The 12,741-nt window shown below is 42.3% G+C and overlaps 1 protein-coding gene across 1 annotated transcript in view; it reads right to left on the reverse strand.

Moving 5' to 3' along the window:
* RASSF1 (Ras association domain family member 1) overlaps positions 1–12,741 on the reverse strand; it is a 1,450,617-nt gene that overhangs the window by 433,976 nt on the left and 1,003,900 nt on the right. The gene's annotated exons all lie outside the window — the stretch shown is intronic.

The raw sequence follows: 12,741 nt of genomic DNA on the forward strand, positions 1-12,741 counted from the left end.
TTCATGACCTTAGAATATTAATTATTGTTACGATAATCTATTGTGTAAATAATGCTGCATCTTCCTGTTATCAGGCTTTCCATATCATTTATGCTTGAAGACTATGACTTTATTATGTTTGTTGAATTTTTATTCTGACAAACAAATGTGTAGTTTTTCAAATTTTGTGCTTTAATGTTATGATTTTATTATGTCTGTCTAGTTTTTCTGTTAACTATATGTATCTGGAGCTTTCCTCCACAGGTCATCGCTTGAAATGGGTACTTTATGACCCAGTTAGACTTTCCTGGTAAACAAATACCAAATAAATAAATAAATGAATGAATGAATGATGCAGAAAGGATTTCAGAGTATGTTGACGATGCTGGCCTATCATACTCTGTATCCAAAGCTGTATGTATGAAGGACCGAAAAACTAAGGAATCAAGGAAATGATTCGTAATTAATTCTTCCAAAACTAAACCAGTTCTCTGAAGAGGAAGGGCCCTAAATAACAACACATCAAAGCAACTTAAAGAATAGTTGTGTAAAATCTTACCATAGCCATAGATGTCCTTCTCTTCCATGTTGCAGTATTCTTAGTGTGGGATACACTGCCTCAGGTGACCCGAATGTCGGCTCCTATACAAAAGCTTAAGCCTGGCTGCTGTAGGTGTGTGGGATGTCACATGCAGAGTCATAAACCAGGGACTTTAAAAGTGATGTCTACATGCACAGACCTCAGAACTTAAATGCCCAGTCGGACAGTCCAGTAGAGAGAGCCAAATGATGTTAACAAGAGGTGCAAAGTGCTGTTCGCTAGCTAGGGGGTGCCCCAGGGGGGTCTACTTTAAATGAAAACGCAATCCGTCGAATACGAATCTGTCAACACATAAACAGCGAAACGTGGAAAGGTCAAACGCACTAAATAGCGAAATCGGAAATGTCGAATTGTCATAGTTGGCCCGTCTGCGGTATAGCTCCATAAGGTAAGTGTGCAATAGGTAATGTATGTAAGGTTTAGTGCAGGATTTTGTTAAGTGTATGTGTGTGGAATATTTACTTTGTGTGGGTATAGTTCTGTAGGGTAAGTGTGCGGTAGTTACGGACCTTAGGGTTAGGGAGGGGTTAAGGGTAGTGCATAGATAGTTGTGTATGTGGGGTTTAGTGTAGGGTTACAAGTGGGGTTTTGGTGCTTTAATTTAGGGTTAGTAGTAGGGTTTTGGTTAGTGTATGCATGTGTTTTTTGTTGTTGTGTTTGTGTAGGTAGTATGTTACGGGCAGTGGGGTTGGCCGACTATTGCGGTTTTGATGTTTAAATTTTGTGGTTTTGCATGTTCAATGTTGTCACGTTTTGCTGTTTATGTGTCGACGGATTCATATTCGAAGGATTGCACTTTTGTTTAATTAAAGTAGACCCACCCCAGGGTGCCCTTTAGACAGGTCAATAGGAAAAAGGGGGACAGGTGGGGGGAAGGAATACTGCAACATGGAAGGGGAGGACATCTATGGTTATGTTAGGATTTTACACAACTATTCTATGTCCTTCTATTCCTATATTGCAGTATTCTTAGTGTGGGAGAGTGCCACAGCTTAGTTAGAGGGAAGGGTGGAGGTAGAGGTAGCTGATTCCAGAAAGTCCTGCAGGATTGCCCTAGCAAACCCTGCCCTGGTTCTGGAGACATGGTCCAATTTGCAGTGTCTGGTGAAAGTGCGTATGGTGGACCAGGTGGTTGCTTCCAGAATGGAGGCTGTGTCCAGGCCTTTGAGGAAGGCTTTGGAGGATGCCACGGCCCTGGTAGACTGAGCTCTTACTTCCTGGAGTAGATCCTTGCTATGGTGGGAGTAGCAGAAGCAGACAGTTTTTCTGATCTAGCAGGAAATGGTTTGTTTGGAGCCTGCCTTGCCCAGGGCTCTGGGGTGGAAGGATGCAAAGAGTTGGTTGGACTTTTTGATGGACTTAGTTTTGTCTAAATAAAACCTTAGTTGTCTGTGTACATCCAGGGAATGGAGTATCCTCTCACTGTCATTAGTGGTAGAGGGGAAGAAGGTGGGCAGGTGAATGGATTGGTTGAAGGACAATTCATTGATCACCTTTGGCATGAAGGAAGGGTTAGTGCGCAGGGTCACCCTATCTTTGTGGAAGGTAGTGTAGGGTGAGCAGGGCATGAGACCTTGTAACTCTGACACTCCTCTAGCAGAGGTAATGACCACCAGCAGTATAGTCTTCCATGTGCACATTTGGAGCGTTGCAGCACTGGTTGGTTCAAATGGAGGCAGTGTGAATTTTTCCAGGATGAAGTTTAGGTCCCAAGGAGGTGGGGCGGGTTTTCTTGGTGGTCTAATGTGCAAGACCCCTTTCAGGAATAATTTAATATCTAGCCTGGCCAGTAGAGGGGATTCTAGTGGTAAGCAGGCAGAGATTGCAGATAGGTGGACTTTCACTGAGGAGTATGAAAGGCCAGCCTTGATAAGTTCACACACATAAGTAAGGACTAGAGGGGGATCCTGTGCCTATGGAGACACCACTTGGAGAATCTTTCCCATTTTGACATGTAGGATCTCCTTTTAGTAGGTTTCCTGGCCTCCCCCAGGACTAAAAGCACATCCTCAGCGTAGTGGTGTCTGAAAGGAATTAAAAGTTTATCACTCAGAGTGTTAGACCTAACATATGTAGGTGAGGGTGAATGAGAGATCCCTTCTGTTGTGTGAGTAGGTCCACCTTGTTGGGTAACTTGTGGTGATTGCCCTTGGCTAGTGAGAGAAGAAGGGGGAACCAGTGCTGCCTTGGCCAATAGGGAGTCACCAGAAAAATTCTGGGTTTGTCCTTCCTGATCTTCACGAGGAATTTTAGAATGAGAGGGAAGGGTGAAAATGCATACAGAAACCATCTGTTCCATGGAATGCTGAAGGCATTTACCCTCTAGGCAAGTGGAGAGTGATCCTTGGTGCAGAATTTCTTCAACTGTCTGTTCTGGGGGGAGGCAAACAAATCTACCTGTGGACAATGTCTAGAAAAATGTCCCTGTTCAGCATCCACTCGTGCTGTAGAGAGGATGTTCTGATTAGAATATTCACTTGTTGGCTGTCCTGGGAAGGGATGTATGTTGCCTGCAGGGATAAGTTATTTCTGGATGCAAGGTCCCAAATTTGGATTGTTATCCATCAAGGACTTGGTCTCTCCTTGCTTGTTGAAGTACAACATGACTGTGGTATTGTCTGTGAAGATTTGAAGGGGGGACTGGTTGCAGGATTGGAGGAAAGGCTTTCAGGGTCAGAAGGACTGCCGTCATTTCCCTCACATTGATATGTTTCTTTTGGAGGCTAGGATGCCAGGTCTCCTGTACCATGAAGTCCTTCATGGTAGCCCCCCATGGTGTTCCCCCACCCTAGGTCTGATGCATCTGTATGCATGTGCTGGGTTGGGGTGGGGGGTTGAAGTGGAAGGCCTGAGTTTATTAGTATTTGTTGAATCCACCACCTAATTTCTGCTTTGAGGCAAGGCAAGAGTGTAATCTGAAACTCTAGAGGGTGATCACATTGGGACCACACATTCTTCAAGTACCATTGAAGTTTTTGCATATGAATTCTGGCAAAAGGCAGCATAGGGATGGTGGCTGCCATCAGCCCCAGGACCCACAATAACCGTCTTGTAGATATCTGTTGAACCTGCATTAGGTTTTGGAAGTGGGTAGAGAGGGAGACAACTTTGTTGTGAAGGAGGAATGCCTGCATCAGGTCTGCCCTGATACTGCAGCCCAGAAAGAGTTTGTCCTGCTGAGGGGTTCTGGATGATTTTGGGATGTTGAGGGTGAACCCCAGGCTCTGAAGCAGGGAAATGGTGAACTGCAGATGATTTTGTAGGGTGTCCTCTCTTTCTGCTAGAATGAGGATGTCGTCTAAGTAGAAATAAATTTGGGCACCTTTGGTTCTGCAAAAGGCTATAGATGGAGCTAGGCATTTTGTGAATACCCTGGGTGCAGTAGATAAACCAAAGGACAAGGCTGTAAATTGAAAGTGTGAACAGGGCCCAGTGAAATGCAAGTATTTTCTATCGGAGGATTTTATGGGGATATGGAGATAGGCCTCCATCAGATTGAGTGTGGCCATAAAGGCCTGGGCTGGCAATATTGGCAGAAGGGTTTGTAAGGATAACATTCTGAATGATGGAACTTTTAGGAATAGGTTTAGAAAGGACAGATCCAGTATTGGCCTCCAAGGGCCATCTTTATTGGGGGACCAGAAATAATCTTGAATAAAAGCCTTTTCCTTCTTGTCCTGGAGGGACAGGTTCTATATTTCTTGGTTTCAGAAGGTCCTGTAGGAATAAGGTGTAGTTGATTTTTTTTTTTTGGGTTGGGGGGTGGAATGCCCCTTGTAAACGGCTTTTCCTTCCAAGATAGGAAATATCCCTGTTGTACTATTGCCAGCACCCAGCGGTCTGAGGTGATGGAGCTCCAATGGGGAGGCAGTGGGAGAGACTGGCTGACAAATGGGGTGGACAAGGCAGTCACACATTGTTGGTGCCATTTCTGTCATGAAAAGGCTGTCTTTGAATAGACTGTGAGGTTGCTGGTCTGGATGTGGTCTGCCTCCAGGTTCCTCTCCTATGCCTGGAAGAGGATGAGGTAGCAGAGGAAGGTGTCCTCCTGACAAAGGTAGTCTTAGCAGGGTAATTTCTATAATATTTAGGAATGGGAGACACCAGCAGGTGCTTGATGTCTTGAAGCTCTTTACTTTTCTCCTGAAGGTTTTTAAACAGGTCTGCAGACTGTTTACCGAACAGGAGGTTGTGGTCTAGAGGGGCATCCGGATTTTTGACTTGAAATCCTCTGGTAGGGGTTGAAGGCATAGCCAATAGTATCTGTGGAGTACTGATGCAGAAGCTGTAGACCTTGCAGAGGCCAGCTTGGGATACAAGGTCCAAAGCATATTTTATCATATGTGTTTGGTAGTTGATACCTCTGAAGGCTACGGTGGAAGAGGAATACATCTTCTTGCCTATCCTGTCCATGTTTTTACTATCTTTGTCAGTAGACAAAAGAGACAATGAAGGAATCAGTCTTGACTGCTTGTCAGGGGATACAATAATCACTGCTGGGTCTGCCATGGTGGTTTTGCCAGGAATTTTTGTTCATCTGGAACTTTATAGAAACGGTCAGGTCTCTTAGGGACAGGAGGTTGTGAGTCTGGGTTTTTAGATGCTGAAGGGAATGCATCAATGTAGGTTCATAGGTTGGTACTAGGCTATCTACCCTAGGGCCTATACAAGCCTAGCTATAACAATTCCCTGGCTATTTCTTCCCAGAATATTTACTTCCCTGGTCCCCTGTCTAGCAGGGCAACTGATGTGATCCCCAGGGTGAATTTCCTATCTACCATCCAAGCGTCAAGGTTCCTTTTGAAGAAGGCCAAAGAGGTGCATGTATTGGCAATCTATTCCAGAGTATGGGGAGTGTCTGGGTCAGGAACCTATCCCTCTAGCATGTTTTGTTCATTGTGATTACCAGGTTTAGATCCCTGGAGTGTGTGGCTCTGAGGGATTGGGATTTCTTTAAGTGTAGTATGTCCAACAGCACTGGGTTTGACATGGCCTTGTATGGTAAGCAGAGATTGCCTCTGAGTAGGCGATATGCGACAGAATATAGCTGGAGTCAGCATAGGGTATCTGCTTTAGGCCTGTGATTCTTTTAGTGAGGTATTTCTGTGGCCTTTCCAGTTGTTGCAGATGTCTTGTGAGGTACACACCAAATGGGGCGTTGTAGTCTATAATGGGTCTAATGAGGGATGAGTACAGTGGGACAATGACCTCCTTTTTTCTGGATGAAAAGCCCTTAGTGATGAGGTGTGACACAGAAGGATTTCCTGACTGTTGTGGCTATGTGGTTATCGAAGGTGAGTCCACTGTCCACCTGTGTCCCTAAGTCCCTTATCACACTTTTAGTGTTTAGTGTACTGCCACTTAAGTAGTAATTCATGGGTACATGGTTTTTCCCAAAGGGGATAACTATACATTTCTTGGCATTGAGCTTGAGCCCATGACTCTGGCACCAAGCATCTGTTTCTGTAAGGCCCTTTGTAGAATATCCACATAATTTGGGGATTCAATAATGGCTCCCAGTTTGCAGTCATCTGTGAACTTTGTTAGCCAGAGTCCCTTAGTCCTGGCCTGTACTTCAGAGAAGTAGATGCCAAACAAGAGCGGCCCCAGGACTGAACCCTGAGGTACTCTGCTTGTCACTTGTCTGGAGATGGATTTTGATTTAGATTACCCTTCTTAGGCAGGAATAACTGGAGGGATGGCTGAAGGGGAGGGAGATTCCACTTGAAGTAATTGAAAGTATCTCTTTTGAGTTTCGGTCATTTGAAAAGTGTCCCATTTAAACTATTCTTTCATCTTTGTGATGGTCTCCCCAAAGGTGATATCCTCTGGTGGAGAGTCCCCTTCTATGGATTTTTCATCAGGGGAATAATATTCTAGTGGAGAGACAATCTGAGATGAATAAGAAATGAATTCATCTGACGATGAGTAGTAAACCTCCTGTTCTCCTTCCCCTTCATGAGCAGTGGGAAGGGGGAGAGAAGCAGCTGAGGCAGGCTTAGGACTGAGAACAGGAATGGTGGAGGGGGAAGAGGCTATGGGCCTAAGGGCAATTAAGGCCTGCATCAAGGAGTTGGTGAAGGATTGCCGGTCTGGAACTCTTTCTGTGGGTGGAGGCAGGTGTTTAGTTTTCTGCTTACTTTTCAAAGGAGTAGTCTTAAGGAGAAGGCCTGGATAGGAGTAGGGACTTCAGGTAATGGCCTCCCAGTCAGTTGTCCGGCATTATCTGGTTCCCCCTCGATATTGGTAGGGACTGACGTCAGAGCTATCTCCATGGACATGCTGGCTGTTACTTCCAAAGCAGCTTCCTCGAGGGAAGTTGGCAATGTAGATGGCTCTAACGGATGTCCCTCAACTCCTAAATTAGAAGCTGGCGGGATGTCTGATGGCACAGAGGCAGAAGTACCAGGCCTTGGATCCTTGGCCTTTTTCTGTGGTGGTTCCGCCGGGGCAGCTGACTCGGGATCCATCTTGAGTGCTACCTTTTTGAGCCTCTGGTTTTCTAAATACAGATTTATGGTGGCCAGATGCCTTTAGATGGTCTTAGGTACAAATGATTGATAAATAGGGCAAGAGGTACGGTCGTGTTCTCGGCCTAGGCATAAAACCCAACAGTCGTGCATATCCTTATGCGGAATCTGGTGCTCGCATCAGCATTTACCCTTCTTAACAGTTGGATACAGCAAACTAAGCTCAAGCAAGAATTAAACAAAATCCCAACTGGGTGCTTAGCTTTAGATGTCTTCAAAGTAGAGGAGCGAAGCAATCGATGTGACGGTCAACTGCAGATGAAAAGTTCTGAAGTCTGTGCATGCAGCTGTCACATTTATGGTCCTTGGTTTATGGCCCTAAGTGTGATATCCCATGCACCTACAGCAGACAGGCTTAAGCTTTTGTATAGGAGCCGACGTTCGAGTCCCCTAAGGCGGGGAATCCCACACTAAGAATACTGCAACATAGGAATAGAAGAACATCATGAATTCTCTTTCAAGAGTGTTAAATACAGATCTTTACATATTCAAATTATTTATAAATCTATCAATCATTTTATATGTCTATGTATATATATCAGTCTGTATTTATTTATCTATTATTGACTGGGTACAGGCCACTAAGCCTATAGCTGTTTTTTAGGAGAGGCGCAGGGCAGTAATAACACTAGGGAATTTAGTCTGAAAATCATCAAAGTGCTCTTCTTTTCATCAACAGGTAGTGCAGTATCATGCATCTGTCTGTGATACTACCAGAACAAGCAATAACAAATCACAACTGTAGCATCTCTGCTTGTCCTTCATTGCAGTGTTCTTTTACATAACTGATGTGGCAATAGAACCCATACACTCCTGACTTTCTGCACTTAGAAGCACTGTGCAACATTCTCATTCACACGCAATGCTCCCCAAAACTAGTTTCACAATCAGTAAAACAAAGTCAAGGAATCCATAACTGTCGCAACAACTCAGTATGATGTAACACATTCCTGCCTTTCCTAATCTTTGGGGTGAGGGAAGAGAATTGTCTCATCTTCCCTTGTCAGAAGCCCATGAGTTAAAATCAAGTGGTGTTTCGGTGTCTCCCAACAAGGAAAAATGGGATCAAGGTTGAAATCTCAGTCTTGTCACTTGAACCAATACGATCTGAAAAGATTCAGCTTGTGTAGGTAGAAATGTGTGGTATGTGTAAATAAAGGAAAAAATAAAATGAGTTACTGATGTCCTAATAAAGCAGCAACATGTAAAAGTATCTGAAGTAATCATGACAGCATGAATGTTATATAATTTAGCAATTTTAATTTATTGCTCCATACGAAATGTTATTCTGTTCAACACTGTATTTTGGATACTGCATTTTACAAACAAAACTGTTATTTCTAAATAAAGAAATAATCATTGGTAAAACTATGAAATAAATGAACTTCTAAAACTGATTTTTTCCATAATGAAATAATATCTGCATTAAGTTTAAACATGTATACATCTGAATATTACAGACTGTAAAATTCTTTAATGTAGTAAAACTGTCACATTAAATATGAAGAGTATCAAATTTAAGATGTTCACAACCCTGAAGAAACTAATATGCAGACATTTAATACTGCACAACAAGGCTGTCTTTTTTGTGTTGATAGTGAGAAGACAAAGTATACAACGCATTCTCCCTAGTGGAGGTCACTTTAACCTGGTTCTCCAAGAAATATGCACTGCAAAGATCCAGGAGTGAAAATGTGATAGATTTAGGAAAGCTATCTGTATAAAGTAATGTGTTTGTAGTCATTTTGTTTGATGACTGGTGCATGCAATTTTCTTACCTCTTTTCTTTTAAGAAAAAAGAAATTTCCAAGTAAATCAAATCTTGTATTTCAGGTATTAATAGAGACATTTGTGTCTAAAATGTGTTAAGTAGCAATATTTAGCTAAGTAATTTGGAACAACTCATTTCTCTATATCTCCAAGTATATTAAAAGGTACCCCTCATGGCTTAATATTGTACATGAAACCAGTTTAGTGGCGTTACAGAATGCCATGTTAAGAGCTTGCCTTAGCATTTACAAAATTCATTCCTTTTATATATCAGAAGGACTAATGCAGTCATATTGAGGCATAAGGCAAAGCCAAGAACTGTCACAATGAAATTATACTTTGTATTATTTTTTTATTTATTTATTCTTTGTTGAGCAGGTTACTCCCACTGGGCGAACAGCCTCTTTTCAGGAGAAGCCCAAGGTGGTACTTCTACTTCTAGGGGAAATTTGGCCAGGGCACTGGGGAACTATCCCAATAAATGCACCAACTACATTTGTCAAAATGAAAAGCTGATATTGTAATTTGTCTTGCATATAATATTGATAAGCACATCCTAGAAATTCCAGACAGAACCTGTTCTATTTAAATAAATGAGGGATTGATATATCATCAGTAGACCTTACAGTAAAGTAGACAGTATATAATCCACTCCTAACTGCAGGGAAGTTATTTATGTCCTACACTTCACTGAGTGGAGGATCATTCAACAATGCACATGCCCATGGACACTCACAACTGACCTCTCAACTGTTTCTATTTGAAGGGGCATTCCTATTTTCAGGTCTGATTTATCTCTGCAGATGATATACTTATTTTTGGAGGTATATCCCTATTTTCAGGTTTGATTTCACACAATTTTCTGAATTCCCCTCATCACATGCAATTTTTGAAGCTGTCTAGTACACAGAAAACCATACATAACCAACATGCTATTGGCAGGACTGGCTTTTGGTCAACTGGTGCACTAGGCAAAAGGTCTCCACAGTGCCCCCCAACACCACCCTGTGCCTCCATCCTGGTCTGCCTACACAATCCAGATTACTGGAAAAGTGCCCCTGCTACAGTGGTGCCTTAGCCGGCCACCTAGTTGGCCTATGCCTAAGGACAGCTATGGCTGTTGGCATAGATAATTTAAAGAAAGAGGACACACATCTTACATCTGCCTTTTTCACAAGCACGAATAAATCATCTTGTGTGGTAGAATTTTGCAATACAGTTCATGAAAGTCTACAGATTTTACACTCTCTTTGATAATGTGCTTGTATTTTTCCAATATTTTGTCATCCTGTTTTTAAACATATCTTTAGTAGTACCCCACATTCCTACTAGAAGTGGAAAGAGTTATGTACTACCTGGTATTCACATTTTACACTCATTTAGATGCCCAGATTTTTGGTTGGATGTACCTATTTTTCAAGGGCCTTTGTACCTATTTTCAATATCTGCAGTTTGAGAGGTGTACTCACACGAATGTACATCATTCACTTAATTTGCACATGTGCTTGTGTGACACTACTGGTCTACTCTCCCGCCTCCATTATTCCATCATTGTTTCACAACCACCCACCCCCACTCCTACGGCAAGCAAGCTATCCATCAGCCATTTATACATTTCCTCCAAGGTTGCTAACTGATCTTAGGTTACCGATGTCACAGACGGACACCCTGCTCTGCCCCAAGGGGCTGACTCTGTCTTCTTATATTCTTTACCTATTGACCAAGTGAATTTGAAAGCTGTGATTTACAGTTTTACCAAGGCTGTGCCACACGTATCTTCACCTACCACTCTCTTACTCACGGACTCTTTTAGCAGCAGTTGATGTGGCAGATACTAAAATGAAATAAGACATTTTACAGACAACCCAAATGGTATGTGCATGATGACTGTAAATTTGGGTACAGCCAGAAAACATGCTTGGAGATGCTTAAATAATATTTTCTTTAAATGTAAGTGATGTACTGTTAATGTCTTAGACAGCAAAATTAAGGCTACTGTACACTGGTCTTAATGTGCTGTATAAAGTGCATTATGTAATTTGTTGTAGGTAAGCTTGTGAACATGCTATGCACTGCCTAACCATATTTATGCTTGGCTGTTCATCCTGGGTCCCTCCTGCAAAACAGTCACTGACTTGACACAGCCTTTTGGTTGTTAACTGCAATAATTATATAAAGAACACACTACAGCAGGTAACAGTACATGGAAAACTTGAATGCAACAATTGCTGTCTTAATTCATAAAGCAGTTAAATATCTTGTTGCTCAAAGAAGCAAACTGCCAAACAGAAATGCCACCTTTGCTTTGAAGCACCCTGGAAAATGGAAGTATTGGTGACTCCTTGATCTGCTCCTAAATCCTACACTGGAGCAAAGGATTCCTGAGTAAGGTCTGGTTCACATCCCTGTGAAGTGGCACACCCCATGAATAAGTCTGCTTGTTGCCATGGATAACTCTACCCCCCCCCCCCTTCTGATCAGTGCAAAAGGCCAAGAGAAATAAAGGGAGTTGTGAATTAATTATTAATTTCTTGGCAGGGGGCAATCCTGTATGCCTTTCTATCACTCTTTCTGATTTTGCACGTAATCACAACATTCTGGAAGAAAAGTCCAAGACTTTTTCTTATCACTCCTTCTTAGTCAGGAAGGGTAAGATTTCAGGCATTTGGCTGCCTAGCAGAACAGAAAAATTCCCAGTTCAAGCCAAAACATACTCAGACAAGCAGAGGAGACTCTCCATATGTTTTCTCATTTGGTAAGTACTCCTCACTTACTTCAGGCATGCATAGGACCTGCAGCTCAGTTGTAACTGGTTCAAGCTGCATGTGACAGCTACTTCTGACAATCATGTTCTTGTGGCTGAGGACTGACTGGTAAAGCAATTCCTTAAAGGAGTGCTAGATCTCTGAATGTCTTTAAAAAAGCCCCATCCTCCCTGGAACCTATCTATCCTCTGTTGAGCCCATTGGTTCAATGGCTCTGAAATTTGTTTCTTGAAAGAATAGTCTTCTTGGTAGCTATCACCTTTGCTCACAGGACCTTGGATCTTTAAGTTTTTATATATATATTTATGTGGTATTTTAGAAGGACTGGGTGTCTGTTAGTACCAGTCTACATTTTCTATATAAAATGATGTTAGAAATGACTTTAAACCACTCTACTTATCTCCTAGTTTTCTTTAGAGGAGCAGAACCAAAACAGACACAGGAGCCCATCATACCTTGGATGCACATTGCCAGTTCATGTTCTACTTGAAGTGAGTACAAGGAAGCAAAGGATGGTAGTTGCAAATCCTTTCTTGATGGATTACAAATTGCATTATCTTTTGCCATTATGTGTCTAGCCACCATCAGAAGATGCTTAAGGCCTCACCATCAAGGGTGTGGCAGATTACAATGCCTGCTTTAACAATGCCTTCAGTGCATATATTTATGTTGCGGGTACTTGGTCACTAACTTATACTTTCACTAAACATTATTGACTGGACTGTGACTACAGCAGTTTGGCCTCCTTTTATATCTCAGTACTTTAGGACTCTGCCTTCACATCTTGGCCATTCTCCAGACCTTGCTACTTTATTTAAATTTTTTTCACTAACTGGGATTTAACCTGATTATAGTTCCAACAAAGAAGGGTCCCTGATGTTCGACAGAACAAATGTGCATTTGCCATATCTGTTACTCTGTGAGGGGATCCTCCTAAGTGCATCACAAGTATTCTCCTGCTATCACCATATGCCTGGACAGCACCCCATTACTGTTGTCTGTATGTCAAGCAAGTATATAGTTATATATCCTTGTAACAGTGTAGGGAGAAAATCTTTTATTATTTTCTTGATATACAGAAGTGTGCTTGCTTATT

The sequence above is a fragment of the Protopterus annectens genome, chromosome 7.part1 (genome assembly GCF_019279795.1).
Source record: "Protopterus annectens isolate FY-2018-M chromosome 7.part1, PAN1.0, whole genome shotgun sequence".
Taxonomy (NCBI): domain Eukaryota; kingdom Metazoa; phylum Chordata; order Ceratodontiformes; family Protopteridae; genus Protopterus; species Protopterus annectens.